The 24,458-nt window shown below is 38.3% G+C and overlaps 2 long non-coding RNA genes across 2 annotated transcripts in view; both read left to right on the forward strand.

Annotated features, from left to right (window-relative positions):
* Window positions 1-398: 398 nt before the first annotated feature.
* LOC136886029 (uncharacterized) overlaps window positions 399-24,458 on the forward strand; it is a 71,480-nt gene continuing 47,420 nt past the window's right edge. Inside the window, exons 1-2 of the long non-coding RNA XR_011019017.1 lie at window positions 399-475; window positions 5,863-5,895. This is a non-coding gene — a long non-coding RNA (uncharacterized lncRNA). The remainder of the gene's footprint in view (window positions 476-5,862; window positions 5,896-24,458) is intronic.
* On the forward strand, window positions 10,264-21,924 carry LOC137503047 (uncharacterized). Its single transcript, XR_011019021.1, has 3 exons — window positions 10,264-10,367; window positions 20,556-20,582; window positions 21,704-21,924. It is a non-coding gene; the product is annotated as an uncharacterized lncRNA (long non-coding RNA).

Consider the following 24,458-nt stretch of genomic DNA (forward strand, 5'->3'; position numbering starts at 1 on the left):
TGCCGGGTTCGAGTTCTGAATAATTCTCTACCATCCACAACGGAGTGGTTTCTTTGCGAGAAACAATTTGCGTAGAATTTCGCTGTCGTAGAATTTTGCCTTCTTATAGAAGCGTATATATGGCGCTCCTAACAAGTTGTACTTGGACGACGACAACCGGTTGGCGTGGTTTCAAAGGCCTTGGAAAGCTGACGCCACTACTTCCAGATAGAACCCCAGTCCAGGCGCCAATTAAGCTGAGGAAAAATAATTAACTACATGTTCAAGCAATTTCCTAATCTTTTCTTTTTCTTTCAGCCTTATCGACATATTTGCATGTGAGCCTCTATTAACACTGCACGAACTCGATAACAAGTCTCATGTTGCAATAAACATTCAGGTATATATTAATCAGGGGAGCACCAAGCATTGTCAGAATACGCCTTGTATCAGTATGAGGATCATCGTTGCCTTCTGTGTCCTACTGCTCGTGCTGGTAAGATTTTTAACTTAGTTCCTTGTTTTTCAATTTTCTGGCCACTTTTCATAATTTTGCACTGTACTAGCTCCAGTACAAAGTTAACTCCCAAGCTAATTTCGGGCAATATTCAGGCGGGCTGGTTTACTCATCTATAGGAGACGAGTGGCAGCAGAAGAGACAAATCACAACTCAACAAACAATGGTCAATATAAAATTACTGTTGATCAGTTTTATGATATTTCGATATTTTAACCCTAATTCCATTTCACTAGAGCCAAGAAGGGCCTTGGTCTATCAAGCGAACGCTGTTCAGCCCGAAGGCCTGCAGATTACAAGGTGTTGTGTGGTCAGCACGACGAATCATGTCGGCCGTTATTCCTGTCTTTCTAGACCGGGGCCGCTATCTCACCCTCAGATAGCTCCTCAATTCTAATCACGGGAATGGCCAGGAATCAACCCAGGGCCACCGGCTAAGAGGCAGGCACACTACAAATACGCCATGGGGCCGGCTTTCGATATTTTAGGGCTTCACATTTCGTTTCCTTACGACTCCGTGACATAAGGGCTTCTAATACAAAGCGAATCCCTCCTTGTCTTGTCTTCTCAAGCGATCGTTCCTTTTACGATTTTTTCTCACTTTGTATAATCATATTCACAATTTTCTTTGTCGATACCGACCGATGACCAAACAGTTTTGCACACAATTGAACAGTATTTCGCTGTTGTCCGGCCCCGTGGTGTAGAGGCAACGCGTCAACCTCTCACCCGGCGCCCCCGGGCTCGACTCCCGGGCGGGTCAGGAGTTTTTAATTGTAAATGATTAATATCCATGGCCTGGGGACTGTGTGTTTGTGTCGTCCTAAACGGTCCTTTCCTCACATTCAACACTTTACACGTCCGCTATTTCCAAATACACGCAGTTTCCTCACATATGGTGCAGGTAGGGGCAAAAGACGTTTCTAGCATTAAAAAGAAAGCTCGGTGATGATATAGATTGTCGTACGGTAAAAACTGTATAAGTCATAAATGATCAGAAACTTTATTCTCGATACGATGTTCGATACGACCAATAACAAATGTATTCAAAAGATAAATTTTATGGACCCTCCCCTAAACTACCATTTTAGCCAGCGAGTATATAATTATTAATAGCCTAGACTGTACTGCCTTATGCCCCGACTTAACATGCCCATTTTCATTAAATACTGTTCTCACATTTTCTCATAGTTCGGCGGTGATATGGACTTAGTGTCTGACTCGTTGGCTGAACGGTCAGCGTGATGGCCTTCGGTTCAGAGGGTCCCGGGTTCAATTCGCGGCCGGGTCGGGGATTTGAACTTGAACCTTAATTGGTTAATTCCAATGGCACGGGGGCTGGGTGTATCTGTTGTCTTCATCATAATTTCATCCTCATCACGACGCGCAGGTCACCTGCGGGAGTCAAATAGAAAGATCTGCACCTGGCGAGCCGAACCCGTCCTGGGATATCCCGGCACTAAAAGCCATACGTCATTTCATTTCATGGACTTAGCAACGAAAATTGAATTTTATGAACATCTCTGTTATCATAGACAAAACCGTAAAACTGTATAAGACATAAGTGGTCGAAGGTTTTATTTATTTATTTATTTATTTATTTATTTATTTATTTATTTATTTATTTATTTATTTTTCATAAGTCTGTACAGAGATTCTCCTCCATATTCAACAGACAATATGCGTATGGCTACATGAATGCATGAATGAGTTCATTAATGAATGATTCCATGACTGAATTGTCATCCATGAATGAATGAATGAACACTTCTCGCAGGCACGGATAACCACCAACTGAGGAGAGAGCATTCGTATGGAAGGGTAAATGCATGGGTGGATTTATGACTAAATGCATGAATAACTTTAAAATCTACATTAATATGTGACTCCTCATACGGGCGGAAAACCATTCCACATGGAAGGGCCACACCTATAACTACATGTCCTTACGATTTTACATGGCTTCATAAATTAATGACGAAAGTTTAATTCTATATAATTAATGTAGAATTTTTCGATAGGATCGTTAATAATATAGATATTTGGGAATTACATTTTAGGCCTTTCTCTCAACGATCACTTCACTCAGCCTGAATAAAATTATTTATGGACTAGATTGTAGAGCCTAATTTCCCGATTATACATAACGATTTTCTTCAAATTCTCTTGAGCCATTTTCTCACGATGCGCGTACATATATCCGTACACACAGACAGACAGACAGACAAACAGACAGACAGACAGACATGAAGGAAAATTAAAAAGTGCATTTCCTTGTTACTGTGGACATGACCGATACAGAAATAATAACATTCTTTATAAATTCTGAGCAATGTACAAACAAAATGTTATTATACATAATTATAAAGATCTATGAGCTCTACCAGTAGAAATGCTGACGAGTCGATAATTTTCCTTGTTATATGAATTCCTCTAGCGGCTAGTTAACGAGTACTGTCTCACTGCAATGCGATTTTGAGTGTTCAAGCACTGAAGAGCCTGTCGATACTTAGAAAACGATTTAACTCCTACAATCGTGTGTTTTAGTTATGTTCTAAATATGGCTATGACAGTATGAAAGTTTTCAGGTAGGGGTGGTCTTGAGCAGAACTACGCATTAGTGCTGCAATAGCACTTCTGATCAAGTGAGGAAGCAAAGGGAAACTCTCCTATACCTCATCTTGCCTAGAATACCTCATAGCATAGGCTTAAGAGGTGCTACTTGAGGATCCCCCAGCTACCAGGCTAATAACCAGACAGACACAAAGCTATCAGCAGCTAGTTTAATTTAATACATTACTTAAAGGGAAGGCATCGAATCTAACGCAGCCGAATCTTGAAGCAAATTGCGTTTTGTTATCCCCAAAGAGCCAGGGAAAATGGAGAGAGAGCATCCTCCCCTTATAACCAAAAACGATGTAGTTAGAAATAGATCATATTGAAAAATCCAAATACCGTCTAATACTCCCAATAGTAATGATAGCGGGTGAGTTGGCCGGGCGGTTAGGGCTTCGCGACTGTGAGCTTGCATCCGGGAGGTAGTGGATTCGAACCCCACTGTCGACAACCCCGAAGATGTTTGTCCGCGTTTTCCTATTTTCACACAAGGCAAATGCTGGCGTTATACATTAGTTAAGGCCAAGGCCGCTTCCTTCCCGTTCCGATGCTTTTCCTATCCCATCGTCACCATAAGACATATCTGTGTCCGTGCGACATAAAAAATTTCAATAATAATAATAATAATAATGATAATAATAATAATAATAATAATAATAATAATCATAATCATAATCATAATAATAATAATACAGTTACTCCAAACGATGTTGTTGGCTATGTTTATTGAAGCAGAAGCCTGTTGCGTAGACACAGTCTCGGTCACAAGCAAAATGTGACCGAGAAGGGTCGCAGGTAGTTATCTGGAAAAGAAGAAAGACACACACTCCACTGACTTCTACGTCTGAATGTGCTATTGCTAACATACCGATGCCCGATGAGGAACGGAAAGGTGTTTCACTTCATTCATTAGAAGAAAGACTTTGCTGAGAAAAGCAATGACAACTGAGAAGTAAGAACGCGCTGTCTGTGACAGAGAGGCAAGTCCGCTCAAAAATCAAAACAGAAATCAAAAGTAACTCTGTTTCGCGCTAATCAAACGTTACGCTGCACGAACAAGTCAAGCTACTTGCTAAATGATGCTGGTGTAACTTTAAAGCATCTCAGTGTATCGAAAATAATGATGTAGCATACCCGTAAGTAATACACACTATTAAAACAAAAATGATATGTTTCGTCCTAGAACAGCATCCTCAAGATATATCAGATCGTATGTATGTATATACACTATTGTATACGTTGGGCGTCTCTACCTCTCAGTTGTCATTACAGCTTCCTCTGTGGATCAGCGGTAGAGTGTCGGCCTCCGGATCCCAAGATGGCGGGTTCAAACCTGGCAGACGTAGTCGGATTTTTGAAGGGCGGAAAAAAAGTCCATTCAACACTTCAGGTTGTACGATGTCGGCATGTAAAAGATCTCTGGTGACACATTTGGTGTTTACCCGACAAAATTCATTAAATCTCAGCCGCAGACGCCCAGGAGAGTTTCGGTTTACTCTGTCTGTTATCTAGTGGGCCTAGAGTAAAACGGAACGTCAAATTGACGAGCAGAGAGCCAGATGGCGTCAAATTGAAATGTCTGCACACGGTAGCTGAGGCCATACAATTATTATTAAGTTGTCATTATATTACTCAGAAATGTCTTAATTCTATTTACTGATGAGAAACACCTTTCTCGTTCCTCAGTAGCATGTTGCGTATATTTGGTGAAATTTTGAGCAGGTTACTGCAACTGTAGAACGGACGCAGTTGCTGAAGGTGACGGACGATTGATCGGCAGCTTGGACAAGAATAGAAGCTTTTCTGTATATAATACGGTGACAATCTTCTTTTATTACTTATTCATAATATCTTCAACTCTCAATCATTAACAATTTTACGGAACGTACACACACACACACATATATACATGCTAGATTTAAAATGATTTAAAAGAATACGACGACGCTCTAGTGGATGAGACATGCCATTCTTTTAGACATGATACTGTATAGGCGTTTGGGCTTATGCCGTGTCAAAAGAATAACGTGAAATTCTTTACGTTTCGCAGAGAACTGTGCTCTGCGTCATCAGAAGAAAATCTCGACTGTCCACGAGAAAGGCTTCTTAAACAAAATTCTCTGCGAAACGAAAAGAATTTCACCTTATTTTCTTGACAGCCATAAGCCCAAACGCCTATACAGTATCATGTCTATAAGTACGGGCCGTGAAAGCTACAATGGCAACATGCCATTCTTAGTTTATTAGTGTGTATTTTTACAAGTTTATTATACTGTTGTATGTGTTACAATGTATTTATTTTTTGTCACAGACTGAAAACATGTAAAATAACCCTTACAAAGTCGAACTGGAAAATAAAGCTTCCTTCTTAACAAAATAATGCTCGAAAAATTCAAATGTTCCAAAGGAATTATCGTATCAAAGTGTATCGAATTGCAAACACAAAATTGCTAGTGATTCCCATGTCACAGCGGACATTCTTCAAATAAAATACTTACCGCACGTATATATACATAGAGAGTAAGTTAGGAGAAGGAAAGCGGCAATGGTACTGTCGTTCATATTTCGAAATATTTGTACCTCTTTTGCTGCCGGTCACTTCAGTTCCAGTTTGCTGGTTTGAACAGATTCTGTCTTAATCGTCTGTTCTTCCAGTCAAGTCCTCTCCTTATTTCTTGGTTTGAAAGATTATTTGTAGTATCTTGTCACTGCAAAAATATTACACATATTTCTTTGTTTTGATGTTTCAGGCAGTTGCCACGCAGCAGAGTTATGCAAAGCCGGTAAGTACAGTTCATCAATTATGACAGAAATCGACACAGTTCTCAAACGTTAGTCTATGACACACAATGAACGGACATCAGATGTGAAGCAGAATATTACCAATGCATGAGGTCAGCTTATACATACAAATTAAAATGCATATACAATGTGAATCTACCTCTGTCAGGACTTATAGCGGTGTTCAGTAGATATTTTATTAAATATGAACTACGTCCAGAAAGGAACTGATCCCATTTCAAGGAAAAAACCACTATGTGTTTAAATATATCCCGTCTGCACCATCCATGAGCAGTCCTTCTGCGTCCAGTTACAAGAACATTTCTGCATGGAAACCACCAACTGTACCTGCTTGTAGTACCTCGGCACACTCACTGAGAAACACCTGTAACTCCAATATCCGCAACTGCCACAACCCACACTGAGCGTTTAATACTCCGGCACACACATTGAGAAACACCTGTTACTCCAATACCTGACGCTGCCACAACCCACACAGGGCGTGTAATACTACGGCACACTCACTGAGAAACACCTGTTAGTCCAATATCCACCGCTGCCACAACCCACACAGGGCGTGTAATACTCCGGCACACTCACTGAGAAACACCTGTTAGTCCAATATCCACCGCTGCCACAACCCACACAGGGCGTGTAATACTACGGCACACTCACTGAGAAACACCTGTTAGTCCAATATCCACCGCTGCCACAACCCACACAGGGCGTGTAATACTCCGGCACACTCACTGAGAAACACCTGTTAGTCCAATATCCACCGCTGCCACAACCCACACAGGGCGTGTAATACTACGGCACACTCACTGAGAAACACCTGTTAGTCCAATATCCACCGCTGCCACAACCCACACAGGGCGTGTAATACTCCGGCACACTCACTGAGAAACACCTGTTAGTCCAACATTCGCCGCTCTCACAACCCACACAGGCCGTGTAATAATCCGGCACACTCACTGAGAAACACCTGTTACTCCAACATTTGCCGCTGTCACAACCCACACAGGGGAAACTTCCTCTCCCTCCAGGACGGGAAGTAGACACATGACGTCAGATGTTGTCTGCTCTACTCACTAAGGCAGAAGACGGGGGATTTTTAGACGTGTGGGGCTGATTCTTTGGTAGCGGCGATGCGGTACGTTTTATGGTAAGTGCTCGTGGTCAATGTAGTATCTACTCTGTCTTCCGATAAAACTTTAAATTGTGTAGTAGGAATTTTAGGGCGTACCTCATATAATTTTAAGGAATGCCACTAAGGATATTCCTGAAAGACATAGAGATTATTTATTTGTAGCAGCGATAACAAATGTCTCTTTTACTGAAAATAAGAACATTGGTCCTCAGAGCCGTTCCCTTAAGGCAATAATCAACTTTATTCGCCTATTTCTTGGAGAGATGGGTGTTACTTTTGATCTGTGTCCTAATTGCTTCGTTATTCTTCTGTAAATCACTATATCTAATGCTTCCAGTTGCTGTCTTCCATGTTTCTCCGGATGCAGCTTTAATATCCATATGGAAGTTCGCCCCAAATACTGTATCTACTGTACTTGTTTTAATCTTTAGGTATTTGCCGCCTTGTACATGTTTCCTTGGTTATGGAGGCATTCTTTTTCTCACATCATGGATACTTCTGCTGTCAATGGTCAAAGCACTTCCGAGATAATTAAGTTCGCTATCCTGTTCATTTCTCCCATTGCCGTTTTTTACTTGAGTTATATATAACTTTGCTTCAGTGTTTACTTTGAGGTTAGAATTAGGGAGGATTTCACCCAGTACTCTCTTCATTGCCTTTGCATTGTCAGCAACTGTTACAATTTAATTTGCTTATCGTAGGCAATCTTCCTGTTTCCCATTCATTTTGTAACTAATTGTATTTTCCTCTTCTTGGTTTAGTCCCTCCTGATGTTATAGGATCCTCGCATTTTTATTATTAAATTATCATCAAAATATAATTCACCTCTCATGTGGATACCAGCCCAGTGGATACGCACAACAAACTTGGTATTTACAGGTTCACTTGTTCTTGATACAACTTATACTACAACGTGCGCTAATTAACATACTAAGCACCTGTACGCTACAATTACTAGCTGCAGTACAATCTTATAGAATTTGCAATGTTATTTAAATCCCCAGCTACTTTCCACCAATATCAGGCATGTTATATTACTCGACCCACAGCAGCAATCCCATCTATCGGAGATGAGTGGCAGCAGAAGAGACAAATCGCATCACCACAATGGTCAATGTAATATTACTGTCGATCTGTTTTATGAGCTCTCGTTATTGTACCCCTTAACATTTCGTTTTCTTTCGACTCTATTGTATTAGGGCATCTAATGTAAAGGCTGTCCTTCCTTCTTTGACGACTCTCTCTTGTATTATTCTTCAAGTGATCGTTCCGGTACTATTTTTCTCATTTTTATAATCATTTTCACATTTTCCCTTGCCTACAATATTTGGACCGATGACGCCTTAAGATAATCACGACAAAGATCGTCGCCAATTAACATGACTGAACAATATTTCCATGTTAGCAATGCTCGGAGCTGATACGGACTATCCAACAAACGTCTAAATTCATTGTATTATCATAGTTGGTATGTTAAAAATGTATGAGATATAAATGATCAGAATATAGTATATTCTCTAGAACTTTTGCTACGGTAGTAATACCTTTCAATAGGAACAATAGCATACGTTTTTAAACAATTAAATTTTAGGCACCTTCCCCTAAATTACATTTTCAGCCGGCGTAAATAAAATTATTTATAGCCTAAACTCTAGTACCTTATTTCCAGGCTTTACATGCCAAATTTCATTAAATTCTATTCTCCCTTTTTCTCGTGGTTCGTCCTTGATATGGACTTAGAAACAAAAAAATAAATTAATTAATATCTCTGTTATCATAGCCGGTACGGAAGAAATTTATAAGACATAAATGATCAGAAATGTAATTATAGGTAACTGTAGTAAAGCAATATTTACTGATAGGCCCACTAATAACATAAATATTTGAGAATTACATTTTAGGCATTCCCCTAAATTACCATTTCACTCAGCGTGAATAACATTAATTGTATCGTAGATTGTAGTGCATAATTTTCCGACTTTAGATACCGATTTTCATTACAATTCCCTTCAGCCATTTTCGCATGATATCCGAACATACATACATACGTACAGACAGACATATGACGGAAAATTAAAAAGTGCATTTCCTTGTTAATGCGTACACGGTCGAGACAGCAATTCTGATTAATGTACAGAAACAGCTTTTATTTTATATTTATATGGATTTAAGGTGACAGCTTTCAGTCTTTTCCTTGTTTTTGTATGTTCTTTGCATCAGATATTTTTAGTTTCAGTTTTCTGCTGTTTGCACGCATTCAGTACAAATCACCTGTCCTTCAAGCCTGATATTACCATTTTGATGTTTTGAAAAAGAATCTTACAACCTGTGACAATAAAGTTCGATGAGCGGGGCTGTACCTTAATTAAGGCCACGGCCGCTTCCTTCCAACTCCTAGGCCTTTCTCATCCCATCGTCGCCATAAGACCTATCTGTGTCGGTGTGACGTAAAGCCCCTAGCAAAAAAAGAAGTTCGGCGAAGGGGAAGTCAGAACGGTCGATTCGGCAACACTGGCGACAAACAATGCTGCACCTGCGTAGCAGCAGGTTTTGATCACCTGCTTGCAACGTTGTTCATTTGAGCCTCATGTGTGCCGTGTATGACCTGTTTGACACAGTGTGTGTTTAGTGCGTTGGTTCTGAACTGCGAGCAGGAACATGAACGACCAAAAGATCAATGTACAGTATAGTTTTAAGTTTGGCAAGGCACCGAAAGAAACGCATGCGATGCTGGTTCGTGTTTATGAAGATAAGCACTGTCCTTGAAGTGTGTGTACGAATGGTTCGCCCGTTTACGAGGAGGCCGGGAAAGTGTTTCTGACAACCCCCGTAGCGGAAGACCGCCGTCAGTGACGAAAACATTGAGAAGGTGAGGACATTAATCACGAAGATCGGCGATTAACCATGCTGTCGTCTTGTACCACATCACTTGACTGACGATCAGAAGCAGGCACGTTTAGAGGCTTCACAGGATATCTTCCTATTCCCACGACTCAAACTCGCTTAGAAAATAAAGAGATTTGACGATATTCCTGACATCCGACAAAATGTGACGAGGCTTTTGAACACCATCCCGAAGGACGCCTTCTTGCAAAGTTTCTAGGAATGTATCGCCGATCTCAGCAGTGCATACTTATGGGAGGGGACTATCTCGAAGAACAGTAAGGTCACTGTCGTGCATTGTTCATCTATGTTGTTAGTACAGGACTATTCACCGAACTTTATTGTCACAGGTTGTACAACCCAACGTCAGTATGAAATTTATAAATAGAATGTTTGTTTGTTTTAATGTTTCAGAAAGAGTCTGCCAGTTCTAACGGCGAAGTAAGTACAGTGCAACAATTACAATAAAAATCGTACTGTATAGTAAACAGAGCGCTATTCCCATAAGTTAAGGTATGACACCCAAGAAACTAACTTCAGAACTGAAGCACAATATTGCCAATACATTATATGGCATTTATTAGAGTCATAAATTTTTGGCACTAGACATGTATAAGGATAGGCACGTGGCAAATGCCACACATGAATCCACACAAAATTTACATTTATTAAATAACAAAGCAATACCATTGCTTAATTACAAATTAATGGCTGTTAATTAACTTTTTGTCTTTGAAATCATCGTGTACAAATTTTTCATTTATATTGTCGACGATTTATTTCCCCTGAATTTCCATGCGACAGATTTACGCACTGGAATACAAAATAAAATTGCATTTACTGGATAATAACATAAATAACAGATTACATTTTCTTAACATTCTAAATGCTCCTGACTTTATCAAAATTCGATATCATTCTCATAAATAATGTTTCAATTCCTTACAGCATGATGCTTGACTGTATCAGAACTAATAAACAAATTAGATGAATACTTTTGAGCGGTGTCTTTAAAAGTAGGAAAAATCGCAATATGAAGATAAGGTTGGAATTCAACTGGGACAAATATTCGTTTATAGGAAGGGGAGTCAGGGATTGGAATAACTTACCAAGGGAGATCTTCAATAAATTTCCAATTTCTTTGCAATCAGTATTGATTGATTGATTGATTGATTGATTGATTGATTGATTGATTGATTGATTGATTGATTTATTGATTGATTGATTGATTGATTGATTGATTGATTGATTGATTGATTGATTGATTGATTGATTGATTGATTGATTGATTGATTGATTGATTGATTGATTGATTGATTGATTGATTGATTGATTGATTGATTGATTGATTGATTGATTGATTGATTGATTGATTGATTGATTGATTGATTGATTGATTGATTGATTGAAATTAATAACAGACTAAGTAAAGCTACAAATGTGCAATGAATTAACATTGTACAAAATGGTTTAGGTTATTAGTTACTGGTTAAAATTTATTGTTAATTTTTATGACAGTTAATTCCATGCAATGATTTTGTGACTGCAAGTACACTCCAAGCTAGGGTAAACACTGAAACTACTCCAGTGACGTGAATAATTTGTTTACAGACACTACCCACAGGATATATGTACAAAGTACACTATAATCGTGATAATTAGTAAAATAGTTATTGAACTTCCATAAATTTGATCGAAAATGTTAGAGCAACTTATTTCCACAAAAAACGATACGTTCATGATTATAGACCATGTTTAAGATAATTGTGCACCAAAACAGTGCTCCATATTCATTTAATGGCTACAAAGATAGTAAAATGAATGTTCTAAAAATACACCTTTACAGGAGTGCAATATAGCTCAAAAATATATAAGTCCAGTATATCACCAGGTGCTAATGATAGAACAATGTAATTTGCCAGACTGTTTTGGTGTAAAATTGTCCTAATCGTGAACTACACTCATGAATGTAGCTCTTTATTTATGAAAAATAGGTAATGAAATTTCACAAAATTGGAATAGCCAAATTTGTAATTTTCCTACAAATGCTCTTTTCACCAAATATCATGATTTTAGTGTACCTACATGCTGTGGGTAGTAACTGAAAAAATATAATTCATGTATCGCATTAGAAGTTTCCGTGTTTGCCCTTCCAACAGCTCGGAGTGAATCTCCAGCCTTCAAAAACATCGCAAGGATTAAACCGTCATGAGAATTAAATATGAAGTATAACCAGTAACTAATGAACTGACAACACTACAATGTTCATTCATTGCACATAATAATATCTGTCTACCTACAATAAGTCTTTCCGTCCAAATTATGATGGCAAAAATAGTGATTAATCACAACTCTACTATGGTCACTACAGACACTGTTGCGGTACATTGGTATAATTAAATATGAGTATGTATTTCCAAGTACTTGCAGCAGTCGCTTGGCAAATATCAACGAAAGTTCGATATGAAGGAAGCGAAAGACTCCCAGTAATATGTGCTGGTATGCCGCACAGAGAACTTAGCAAAGCAGAGCGCAGGGAAACGTGTAGCATGGGGTAATGGCACTATTCAAATGTCATGCTTCAAATAACCACAATCAGTACAGATAACATCCCAAGCCATGTGCCGATTACAATTATGGGCCTTTTCCCAAGGGGAATTTCCGCGGTAGGTACATACTAAGCAAAACGAAAAGGAACACAGAAATGAGAACTCCCAAAAGCACAGGTTTAGAAAAGATGAACATATATATTGAAACAACTTCAAAGAGATAACAAATGTTTTCACAACAGAGAGTAAAATTGGACCATTTGATACACCATAGAAAAAGGGAATCATACAAGTTATTGACAGGTCTTATTTTGGTTCATACAGGCACTAAAAAGGGTAACCACACAAATTACAATAAATCTTTGGTATACTCAGGTACGAGATAAGGGCTATAGGAATAAATTAATGTTCTCATTACATTCAAGTTCCAATATGACAACGTTCACATGAATGCCGCGCAAAAACAGCAAGAAATTTTGAAAAGGAACAAGTAAAAATTATACATGTCAAAGGGAACTTTCCAGTACCTAAAATGGTACGCAATAAAACGACATCATATCCCCCAAAAATCTAACACACACTTGTTTAAGACAGGAAGATACTAGAACATTCGAAATGTAAACAGCAGACGCAGTGCGAAATTGGCAGACCACAATGTTACCAAATTTCATTAGCAAATTATGAGAAAATACGAATGGGAGACGAAAAGGAGAATGGAAAGAGGAGCAGGAAAAGAAAACCAAGAAACAAACAGCAGGGAAAGGGAAATGATCAGGCTGTCAAGTCCCACTTCAAAACGAGGGAAGGCAAAGTTCATGCACAACACATTAGAAGTTGAAGGTCACCATAATATCGCTAGTCCAGTACACTTCTTCCTTCACATTTCCACCACAAGTCTAAAGCCAATAGTTTGGCACAGCGTAATTTCGTAGAGTCCTGAAGGGACTAGAGTTCGAAATCCAAGCATTAGCCAAGCCCATATGGAGAAAGAGAGGGCAAAATTGAATGGATGACAATAATAATTATAAAAGTCTGCTCACCCAGTACGTAAAGAAGAATGAAGTAAAATTGAAATGCACACGGTCCAGCCGCGTACACTGCTCAAGCTCCCACCGCCGATTACAACATATCAATCACACCTGATCACCGGACAAGAGAAAGCGGCGAGTATATATACGGAAGCGAAGCGAGCTCGAGAAAACACTGGAACCGGGTGACGTCACGGTGATTGCGCGTGGAGAGGCAACAGTCCAAGCAGTGGTGAGACAGACTTGTAAGCTGAAAGTTCGTGAAGCAGCGCAATATAATGTGCACTAAATCGGAGCGGAGAAGTATGCATAAGGTAAGCGAAGTTGAGCTCGTAACATACTCCCACCACCAGAAGAAATCCGAAGGATTGGTGTCCAAAGTTGACGAGACGGCACGACGAGAAGCTGAGGGTGGTGAAAGCAGTGTTTAGTGCAAAAATTAATGGGAAATAGGTGAATTGCCCATGACGTGTGAGATTGTAATAGTGTCCTGAAAGATCGAAGTAAATGAGTAGATTATTTGCGAAATCCTCTCTAGGTGGAACCTCATAGTCATCAGCATGGCAACCCAAATAACTGGCTCTCAAATAAAATCTGGAATCACGGAAACTGAACACGATAGCCAACATTATTATCTGGTAATTATTATCACTAGTAACCGAGAGGTGAGAAAAAGAACAGACATTGCTAAGAGGGACTTCAAATGCAAGGAAATATCTACAGTGCAGCAAGTACATAAACACTCCAAAAAGGTGTGCATTTGTGTAGGCCTGTGTTTGGAGTGTACTTCAGTGCCAACGTTAAAGCTGCACACCGGAGAAACACGAAAGACAGTGATTGGAAGCACCAGAGTTATGGATATAGAGGAGAATGAAGGGGTGATTTCGAGACAGATCAAAAATAACACCCAGGTTCTCCAAGAAACAGATTAATGAATGTGAATCTTGCTTTAAGGGAATGGCTCTGAGCACCCAAGCTCGTATTTTCTGCTGGCAAAAAAGGAAATAAACCGCATCTATGTGTTTGGGTAATAACCTCTTCTGGCATTCGTTAACATTATTTCAAGCATGCACTGTGTGTACCTAAATTCCTTATGGACACTTCGGCGTCTTATATGAAGACCGTTTAGTTACTATTTTGAATAGCGTAGGAAGCATTGCTAAAAAAGTACCACTTACATACGATTTAAAAATCCGCCACCATAGTTTAAATATCCCTCGTCTACTGCCTCAGTGATTACAGCAGAGAACTTCTGATGTCACGTTTCTAATTCTCATCCTGGAGTGAGAGAAAGATCTTCTTGCCTGGGTTGTTGTAAGGGCGGACGTTGCACTACCAGGTGTTTCTCAGTGACTGAGCCGGAGCATGACCTTCAGCTACAGTGTTTGTATCGATGTGAGCGATTTCCACGTACATACGTTCTTACAAGCTGACGTAGAAACTCAGCATGTGGACGGAGCATACGTAGCTTATTTATTTAAGCGGACTCTGATGTTTCTCTTGTAACGGGAAGAGTACGTTTCCGGACATGGTTTGTGTTGAAAAGAATGTTCTTGGCGCCAGTATAACACCTCATCGTAATAGTTATATATTGTACCCGTCTAAAATGGTACATATTTCATTTAGAAAGAAAATATTACATTTCTTGCATTAGTCATTATTTTAGTAGTAATGCATGATTTCGTATGAGAGTGAGACGAGATGCGAACAGATGGAAGCTCGACCTTGACTGTGTTCGAGGTGAGATAAAACAAGCCCGCTTAAGGCTAGTAACTTTTTGTTAAACTACCTCGCCACAAGCAAGGGAGGAATAATTACGCTACTGATTCGAGCGTGCCCACATGGAAACTAACCAAACTATTCTAGAAATATCTAAGGAGGCCAGCAATGAACAAGTGGTAATTTGGAATTGATTTACTGACCAATGATAGTGCATATTAGTATACACGCCTACCTGTGCTATAGACAATAAAAGACGTGTGCAGGCGAGAATCGCTTTCTGACTCTTATGACTATATACTCTGTGGCTCTACTCTGATATTCTACGTCAATTACGGCGTGAATGTTTACCACGCCGGAAACGCTTGTTGAAGAACATTCTGAAGCCACGTCGCCAAGACTTTCGTGATATTTATGATATTTATACGAGAAACGTTAACTTATGAAGGAATCGTAATACAATAACCGTGTGTTAGATGATGATGATATTCCTATGTCCTATAGAATAGTGCAGTGAAAATTTATGTGGCGATTTGACACTTGATTCATCAGTTATATGTAGAGTATTATGCAATCGACACTCAATAACATATTTTGTTCATTTTATGTGCAAATTAATTCTCAGTCTTTGATATGAACGTGATTAAACCTGTGAAATCTGTTCGATATGACCAACGTAATCCAAGGAATAACATGTTCAGATCGACTGGAGCATTTATTCGGCAACTGGGCGTTACCGTGAGGGCATTGCTTTATTGACGATCTACTAAATGGATACGCAGCTGAACCAAACACAGCCATGTACATCGAGCAATATTATGATCAACTCACACCAGGAAACACTGACAGAAATTCGACACCCATCTGCTATGAATAAGAAACAAATTGTACCATACTATTTCAAATTCAGTACACTGTTGTATGATCTTGTCTCTCGATGTAATATTTTGTGTTAATTTGCAGAAGACTAGTATTCTTTTTCTCTTAATCTTTACTTGGTGATGGTAATTTAGAGTGTGTTTGTGTAGCACTGATTAAGTAATGTGTACAGTGCAAAGCAAAGCAAGCTCATCTCCGTACAGGCCGTGAGGGCCCTTGGAGGCGTGGAAGGAAAAAGGCTTCAACAATCCTTAACCTCGGCACTTGATGGGGTAGAGTGGTTAGCTTTACACCCGGCCTCCTCTGCCCCCACGAATTAACCTGGTACTCATTTTGGTGTAGGCTGTGTGAACCTCACAGCCAATTGCACTTCCGGAAGTGAAAAACTCTTTTCTGAAATTTTAAGACATCCTGACAAATTTCAAACCTCGTCCTTTATCGACTCTGCCAGGCAGCCCCTAGCGTGTGCAGTGATCATCTAAAATGATAAGTTCCTATTATATCGGAAGATAAGTTTCATAATATAATAATAAATTTATTCAATAAATAATAACAGAATTACATTTCTCGAATCACATTGCAATTCTGGTCGTTATTACAGGTTCCATGTCTAAAGGGTTAGCATGCTGGCCTTTGGTCACAGGGGTACCGGATTCGATTCCCGGCAGGGTCTGGAATTTTAACCATAATTGGTTAATTCCCCTGGCACGGGGACTGGGTGTATGTGTCGTCTTCATCATCATTTCATCCCCATCCCGATGCGCAGATCGCCTACCGGAGTCAGATCGGAAGACCTGTACCTGGAGAGCCGAAGTCCTAGGACACATGCCGGCACAAAAGCCATGCACCATTTTTTTATTATTGCATTTATGTTATGTGAATGAATTTCTTCATTTACATTTTATCAATGTATCAACTTATTACATCAGTCGTCTACTAATATCGTAGACATTTAGAGAATAATATTATGGATTTAATAAAAAAACTCATAGTTTTATGTAGGATAAACTGAATAATGCTGTTGAAGTAATGAATGCATTTATTTGATAGAAGTGATTGACTAAGATGCGAAGAGTGCTCAATTCGCGTAGTAAGCGGAATGGCAGAGTCTATTTGAGAATTAGGAGCCTAATAATTTTGGTAGGAATTAGAATATATGAGCACGTGTTGCCATCAGAAACGTTTTCTGTATTAAATGTAAAAAGCATTCGGTATGTTGCTTGAAAACTATAAATAATTTAAGATATTTAATCCCGAAGAACTGCATGATGATCAATGAAAGGAGATTGATTTTCTCCACATAAATTCCTATGTCATGATATTCGGGATTCAACGACTAATTCAACTGAATGATATGTAGAATTCAGCCACAAGATGATTTTTCGAAATAATCTACTAAGGTACACAAAAGTTATTGTCATCTTTAAGATAGCCAGATCGGAATAATAATAAGAAGAAGAAGAAGAAGAAATAAATAAAAACAGAGAAACCAGTGTCCACGTAAATACTCCGTTAATATATGCGTATTTGCATGTGTGTGTGTCTGAATGTTATTGTATGTTCGATCGTCAGCCCTACGTCTGATTGGATCCACAACAGCTCCGCCATCAGCTGTCTTAGATGGCCTACGCATCACTGAAGAGGCGTACTAGGGAAGTGGGGAATGAGGTAGCTTCCCATTATTTTCATCGCCGATTCAGAAGTTGTTATTACGTATCAATCTGCCAAGCTTACTCTTCCGAAACTTTGAGCAAAATGAATGATATTAGTGTGCTGATTTCGCACATCCAGTTGCTGCATTTGACATGTATTCATATGTGGAATTTCTCAACTTCATATGTTCTGACACTGTGGAAGATTTCAGATCACTTTGAAGATAGGAATTTTTTGGAGAGGAAAGAATTTATTACATTCCAATGATGAACAATGCATTGCTACACTGATGGAGAGTATAGAGATGTAAGGTTTAGATCATTTGAATACCGTGTTACACTGTAGTGAAAACAAAGGTGAAGGCAATGAAAATGAGAAAAATTCAAACTTCTGTAATTGCAAAGGAAAATTTAAATTAATAACCACGTGTTATTTAAACCAGGACATCGGTATTAAGCAATGATAATTTGAGACGATATTCCTATGAGAATAAAATGAAGTGAAGGTAATGAGAAGCCTGTATTAAATTTTGGTGGCGATGATTATTAACATAAATATTTATTCATCGAAATAAGTTTAATAATCAAGCCTAGAATAATAGAGAGATTAATAATCAATTAAGATAAATTGGGCTGATATAATTTGTTGAACTAATAATTCTTAATTGTTTATTGTGATAATAAACACCGATAATTAACTATTGACGAAAATATAATAAATATTAGACTATTTAATTGATAATCATGTACCGTAATATAAAACTAATAAGAAATTGGCATTAGTAATTAATTAATTAAAAATGAATTTACAGACTATATTAAAAATCCATGAATGTTCTAAAAATGAGTAATGATGTTAATCATTAACGACGATATATTAAATGAGCAATTTTGAAAATATGTGAACTTATATCATTAATAATATGTATGCACGTTCAGTCCGTCAGCGCTAACGCTGGTTGGATCCTCAACAGCTACGCCATCAGCAGTCATAGATGGCCTAGGCATCACTTAAGAGGCATACTAGGGAAATGAGGAGTGAGGTAGTTTCCCGTTGCTTTCCTCACCGAGCCAGAGTTGCTATTACATATCAGTCTGCAGAGACCACTGAAATGCATACACCAACCGACCTTATGAGCAACATTTTCACACCACTTTACAACATTTTTGTAACGCTACTCTTTTGTCGGAAATCACCCAGAACAAATCGAGCTGCATTTCTTTGGATTTTTTTCAGTTCTGGAATCAAGTAACCCCGGCGAGGGTCCCATACACTAGAACAGTACTCTAGTTGGGTCTTACCAGAGACTTATATGCCCTCTCCTTTACATCCTTACAACAACTCCTAAATAACCTCATAACCCAGTGAAGAGATCCGTAACCTTTATTAACAATCATATTTATGTGATCTCACCAATGTAGATCTTTCCTTATACTAAAACCTAGGTACTTACAATGATTCCCAAAGGGAACTTCCACCCCATCAATGTGGTAATTACAATTGAAAAACTCACAAATTGACTTTTAATCCCGTTTATCATCATACCATTGCCTACTGTCCTTCCCACAACATAATCGACGTCATTTTGCAGTTGCTCACAATCTTGTAACTTATTTATTACTCTGTTCAGAATAATATGAATCTGCAAAAAGCCTGATTCCACTTCTTTACACATAAAATTGATATATATATATATATATATATATATATATATATATAAGAAAACATAAAGGCCCAAAAATATCCTAGAAGAATTCCCATCTTAATTATTACAGGTTCAAATAAAGCTTCGCCTACACTATATCTCTGAGATCTATTTACTAGAAATATAGCCACACATTCAATCACTTTTCATCAAGTCCAATTACACTCACTTTTGCCAGTAGTCTCCCATGGTATACCCTATCATATGCCTTAGATATGTCAATCGCGATACAGTCCATTTGACCTCCTGAATCCAGGATATCCGCTATACCTTACTGGAATCCTACAAGTTGAGCTTCAGTGGAATAACCTTTCCTAAACCCAGACTGTCTTCTATCAAACCAGTTATTAATTTCGAAAACATGTCTAATATAATCAGAAAGAATGCTTTCCCAAAGCTACGTGCAATGAATGTCAAAATGACTGGCCTGTAATTTTCAGCTTTATGTCTTTCACCCTTTCCTTTATACACAGGGGCTACTATGGCAACTCTCCATTCATTTGGTATAGTTCCTTCATGCAAACAATAACCAAATAAGTACTTAGATATGGTACTATATCCCAACCCATTGTCTGCAGTATATCTCCCGTAATCTTATCAATTCCAGCTGCTTTTCTAGTTTTCAACTTTTATAGCTTACTGTAAATGACATAATTAATTTTAATGTGATAATTTGTATCGACATAAAATAATTCCTTTGTCCAACTTATGTCCAAAATATTTGCTTCTATTTTACTGCGGTCTTCACAGCCATGTGTCCTTAATATGTATTCAGAATTATATTTATCATCAAAATCTAATTTACCTCTCATGCGGATACAAACAACAAACATTATATTATAGGTCCACTTGTTCCTTATACAACGTATACAACAAAATGCCCTCATTAACGTATTGTGCGATTATATACTGTATATACGTATATATTGAAAATATAAGGTGACAGATTTCTGGCCTGTCCTTATTTTTTTCTATAGCTACTAGTCATTTGCTATTCCATGCATGTGCTACATTGTTTTGGTTTGAAAGGATATTTTAATGCCCGCCGTCAGAACAAAAATGTATAAACTAAACACTTCTCTCCTTCTTGTTTCAGATACCAGAGGGTCTTTTCTATGTACCGGTAAGTACAGTACGCCAATATCATATCATAAAATGCATAGAGTGACTTTCTTGTAAGTTATGACACCACTCCCGAGAAACAAGACTCAGAATCTAAATAGAATATTAACAGTACTCTGTTCCTTTTAAAATAAAGCCAATTTTTTCATGCTAAGCAATGTTATCATATTCGTCCATGTCGCTTTATGTTATTAATCATATGCTGTATACAAACACCTTTAAAAACAATGTAGATATGCATTTCGTGAGCACAGAGAATTTGGAGACTCAAAGTAAATCTTTACACTTTATAAAAACTTCAGAAAGTATATTCATAGAATTTAACACACACACTGAAACAGATTTCAATGGTCCAGCAAGAAAACATTTTTTCACTGGAATCAATATATTTTCCAATAAAGTCTCCCCCTTCAGCGGTCACCTCACACCGCGGTCAGCGGTCAGCGGCCAGAGACATTTCACAAAATGAGCTGAATTAAGCCGTCGTTCACGACCGCCCCGAACACATTGTTCAGTCCTGAGACAGACTATTACAGTCAACCGTTTTCACATCTACCCATCAAAGCAGTATGCAGTTCTCTTTTCTGGTCCATTATAAATATTTTTTCGGATTTATCGTACGTTCTCCATAGCTCAGCAATAAACAATTCTGTAAATTGAGCGGGACCGAGTAGGTGCCGTTCTTGAAAAAAGTCCCCAAAAGCGAACAAATTTAAAGATAATTTTGGTTGGAATAATATTTGAAAAAATTAAGGCCTGTACCTTTTATCGCTAGTACGAAGAGAATACAACCTCGCATCTGAATAAACGTTTGTCATTGTTTGAAACTTGTGCCACTAAAAATAAACTAGAAAATACTGCAATAGAATCCACACTAAATATAGTCCAGTATAGTTCTAATATACTTAGAGTACAGTATCGGCACACACCGGGGTTTTACTGTAATTTATATCTATTAAACATTATGCTTGTTTTATTGTACGGTAGGCCCTACTATTTGTGTATTTCATTATTTCATTCGTTATTAATTAGTTCATTTATTTACTCATTAGTTATTTAATGATTACTGATTTATTTATTTATTCACTTATTTAATAATATTCTCACTGTTCTTCTTTCTAGGGTGGGTATGTACCCAACTAAATCTAAATGGATCCAGTACTCTTGCAAGTATCGAAGTGTCTAAAGAATGATCCACTACTTTCGAAGAACTTTCCTATACCTACCAACATCATGATTTATGTTGATTGTTCGCACTGGAGAAGAGCTTTGCTTGTATAGCTCTTCAGTATAAAAGAAAATTGTGCTCATCTTAACAAGAAATAAAGGAGAATTTAAAAATTGTCTATGTTCATATAATACCCCTATTTACCTTGTTTACCTAACACCACGTGATAAAGCAAGCGCTTGGAAAAATTACTATGCCCTTAATGTCACCCAGATCCACTGCCTGCCTTTGCGGTGCTCAAAAGGTAATGAAATGGCACAAACGTTCAATGGGCTGCAGCTACCACTGAACCCTTCGTTGTCTGCTTTTTACATAATATTCATAATTAATGTTTATATTTGTAAAAATATAATAAACAGCTTACCTTAAATTAATCAGTATATGGGCCCTATACTGAAAGGCTTGCACTTAACTCCTATTTTAGTGTATACTTGACACGATGCTGGCGATCAATTCCCTTTTGGGTTTAATGCACGGAGACAAAAGGTTATAGACATGTAAACGTGTGGACACAGATTCTTCACGCAAACTCTTGCCAGCTTGCACTGAAAATGCTCCCCTTCAAGAAATATACAGCTACAGATAACAATTTATAGAGGAATGCGCTTGTTTAACAACTCAAAAAAATCGTTTGTGGAACATTAGAAAAAACATTGTTGTCAGGATGGTACAGGACATCAGCACACTTAGAGCACGCAACAAATTTCTTACAGCCTTTTGTGAAAAATCCTATTATCCTTCTTGTTCTTATTCTTCTTCTTCGTGTTGTGCCTTCTCCATTACTGAAGGATGGTCACAATGAGCGAAGTCTTTACGATGTTTGGCTGTCCTCATGAGTCTAGTAGAATCTAGTCCAGTACAATCCCGAACGTTACTCAGCCAAGTGTGAGTACTTCGATCGCGATCCCTACGTCCATAAATTTTACCCTACATAATCAATAGAAACTCAGTTACAGGAAGAACAATATGGCTTTAGACCGACTAGATCAACAATAGACTTGATATTTACAGTGCGAGCGATAATGGGAAAGCATCTAGAAAGGAACAACGAAATCATCTTCGTACTTTTAGATTTGGAAAAGGCTTATGATACAGCTAAGAGAAAACATGTATGGGAATGCCTACTGAAAATGAATGTACTAAAATCATTAATTAACAAGATAAAAATGTTGTATCATGAGAGTAAAACAAGTGGCGAGTGATGACTCTGAAACATTTTATACAAAAAAAGTTCTCAAGCAAGGAAGTGCACTGCCGCCATTATTGTTTATTATATTGTTGGACGAAATCATGAAACGTATAAAACATAGTAGCAGTAGTGATGAAGTGAATGCTTTGGTATTTGCAGATGATGTGGTGATTTGGGGAAAGGGAGAAAAGGAAGTACTAAGGAGACTGGACATTTGGAATGAAAATCTAAAGGAGTTTGGAATGGTAATTATTTTTTAAAAAGCGAGCTCGATAGCTCAGTCGCTTATGTGTGACCAGTATCCAGTAATGAGAAGATGGTGGGTTCGAGCCCCACTCTCGGCAGCCCTGAAGATAGTTTTCCGTAATTCCCATTTTCACACAAGGCAAATGATGGGGCTGTACCTTAATTAAGGCAACGGCCACTTCCTTCCAATTCCTAGCCCCTTCCTATCACATCGTCGCCATAAGACGTATCTGTGTCGGTGCGACGTAAAGCAAATAGCAGAAAAAGTAAAAAAGAAAACTGTAGTCATGCACTGTGGAAAAGAGAAAAAGGCATGCCAAGTGAACATGGACGGTGAACGCTTAGAGAATGTAGAACAGTTTACATACCTGGGTACCATTATTAATGGAAGTATTGAAATCAATCCTGAAACTAATATCAGACTAAGTAACGGTACAACATCTCATCATCAAGACAGAGAGCTTTTATGGGATGACAAAAAACCCAAGAGAACGAAATTAACATTATATAACGAGTATTTCATACAAATTGTAACATACGGACTAGAAACGCTGGTAACTAATAAGATACAAGATAGTAAGATCCAAGAAGTAGAAATTAATTTTCTAAGAACATCGGTTAAGAAGAAACAGAATTCAAAATATTAAAATAAGAGAAGAACTAACTATAGAACCGTTAGTACAGAACATACAGAAAGCAAGACTGAGATGGTTCGGACATGTAAAAAGAATGGGAAAGGAACGGGTAACAAGAAGGGAATTGGAAAGGGAACATCAGGGAAAAAGAGCAACTGGAAGACCTAGAAGTAGGTGGATGGATCAGATTTGGAAGGACATTAGAGAAGCTGGATTGAATGTGTCGGAAATCATGGAGCAGGAAACGTGGAAGGACAGAAAGGAGTGGATGAGGCTTATTAACCACACCCGGGCTACGGGAGTGGGACATTGATGACGATAATGATAATAATCAGTTTTAGCATGTTATGGTTTTCGTTCCCCATACTATGCGCAAGGTAGGCTGTTTCCGTTTACTTGATTGTACACATCAACATTGGTTCCCTCCTCATGCATCTGAATACGACAGCACTGGAGACGTGGTCAGTCCACGAGATACGTAACATCCTTCGGAACATCCACATCTCGAAGGCATTTACTTTCTTAATGATGTTACATTTTAGAGACCATGTTTTAGCGCCGTACAGAAGCGCTGTATAT

This window comes from Anabrus simplex, chromosome X (genome assembly GCF_040414725.1).
Source record: "Anabrus simplex isolate iqAnaSimp1 chromosome X, ASM4041472v1, whole genome shotgun sequence".
NCBI lineage: Eukaryota > Metazoa > Arthropoda > Insecta > Orthoptera > Tettigoniidae > Anabrus > Anabrus simplex.